Source organism: Tiliqua scincoides, chromosome 6, assembly GCF_035046505.1.
Source record: "Tiliqua scincoides isolate rTilSci1 chromosome 6, rTilSci1.hap2, whole genome shotgun sequence".
Lineage (NCBI taxonomy): Eukaryota > Metazoa > Chordata > Lepidosauria > Squamata > Scincidae > Tiliqua > Tiliqua scincoides.
Genome location: NC_089826.1, coordinates 47,267,254 through 47,269,413, shown reverse-complemented (window position 1 = coordinate 47,269,413; position 2,160 = coordinate 47,267,254).

The window sequence follows — 2,160 nt, the reverse complement described above, 5'->3', positions numbered from 1 at the left end:
GTGCTATTCATATTAAGGTGGCAAGTTTTAAAATTGAAATATTAATCTGGAAATCCAATAGAATTTGGGGAGGGGGACAAATTTATACCATCTCAATCTTTTGCTCTCACCATGAGTACTTGTTTCAGTGCACTTATTCACTGGTCTAACTTAAAACCATGTTTTAAATTTCATATATAAGAACTGGATAATTCACATTTTGTTCTGTCCATTATGGATCAGCCTTCCAATAAGAGGGTTATGTTATGCTACTGAAGTTATTAGGGCAGTATTAACATACAGTACAAACCATAATACCTCTCTTAAGTGTGCCAATATTTCCATGTTGGGAATATCTTCTGGCAAAATCCATGTGAGAAACTGTGTCTTTTTTAGGAACTTTAAAAAAATCTTTTAATCAAAGCATCCTTTTCTGAGTAGGAACAATGTATAAAAAATACTAAACAAACCACTTAATAATTAATTGCCTTTTAAAAAAGAACAAATTTTATATATCACTGAAGTTTATACAACACTTCGGAAAAGCCATCATGTGTTAGATTTAAAAATAAAATCAAAAGCATTTTTTTTCCATTTAAGTACACATGAGAAACTGGAAATGACCCTGGCTTTAGAAGCCTTTAAAAGTATATGACCAGCTTTGTACTGATATCCACTTAACAAAGCAGAAATAAAAACATCATACTGTGTAAACCAAAGGGTACAGTAAAGGACATTTTGAAATTAACACAAGAATTAGTTCATAAACATTTTGGTTGTTCCATAACAGTTTTCTATAAAATGAATTTTAAAAACCCTTAGACAGCTGTCATCATTCTTCACTACTTTTTCCCCACTTGAATGCACATAGAATACTTTATATAGCAATATACCGGTGTACTGTAACATGGATATTAAATTATGGTTACCTTGTTTTAAAAATGAGGTGTGTATTACCCAATCAACATTATTGGTAATTGAAATACCCATACATTATGTATTCCCATCATGTTGGTAAGTAGAAAAACATGAAAATATAACTTTACATTATTTCCTTTATATACATTAGTTCAAGCTTGACAAAGGAAGATTTGTACTCGACACCTTGAACAGAAATAGGCCCAGAGGTACAATAAAATTTTTTCAATTTTATGCAGAAGTGAAATTATTTTTTTAAAAAAAGGAAATTGGTTAGAAGTGCCAGATAAATATTTATTATAATTAACCCATGTAGCACTGAACAATGTCACTATCAAATGTAAGAAACTCCACCCCACTTTCCTAATTAGATGTGGACAGGGCATACTTAGACATCATAAGCTCCCAAGAAATAAGAGATCCAAGAGTGTGAAGCCACAGGAAATTGGTATACAGATCTCTCAAAACTACTGAGTTCTGTGTGTGTGAGCATAGCAGGTGAAACCTACACTCGGTGTACTAAAAAGAAAGGATTTAAAATTGGCAACTGATTTACAGTGTAGTTTTTCTCATGATACTGTTAAAAATAAAAGAAGGGCAATGGAAACCCCATAGAAATGAAAACCCTTCAAGACACTTGAAGATGCCTTCACCATTTAATTCATAACAGAAAACTGAAGTAACCCTCAATCTGCCATTTTAATGGATGGCTTTCCTTTTGGCATCTGTAGGATTGCTGCAGCACCATTCCCAGAGAATACTTCTTTTGCAGTAAAACAGGGAATTTAAGTTATTTCAATGCAAAGGCAGGCTGACCCACTTAAAATAATACTAGAAAAGCACTCGTTTAAATCCATTTATTGTTACTAATACAATAACTGTACTTCAAAACTTAAGGCTAGTATGAAAATTAACAGAAAGGAACATTGTCAAGGTTTTTGTTTTCCCCAGAAGAAAACCAGAATTTGTTCTTAGCTTCTGGAAACATTGAATTAACTCCCTTGTTTGGGAGGTTGAGTGGGAGTTGTTTGTTGTTCTCTGCATGCTTTAAATAACCATCTCATTTTATGTCTTTTAAACAAAGAATTCTAAACAAAAATGGGGCGTTAAAAATTTAATTTAGTATATTACATTTCCCTCCTCGCATGGCTTGGGAAGTAGTCAGATCTGATATATTTTATTTAAATTTCACATTTTGAGCTTCAGTGCAGAATATCCCTGAATTTCATAAAATCTATCTTTCAGGCTATGACAGCCTACCAG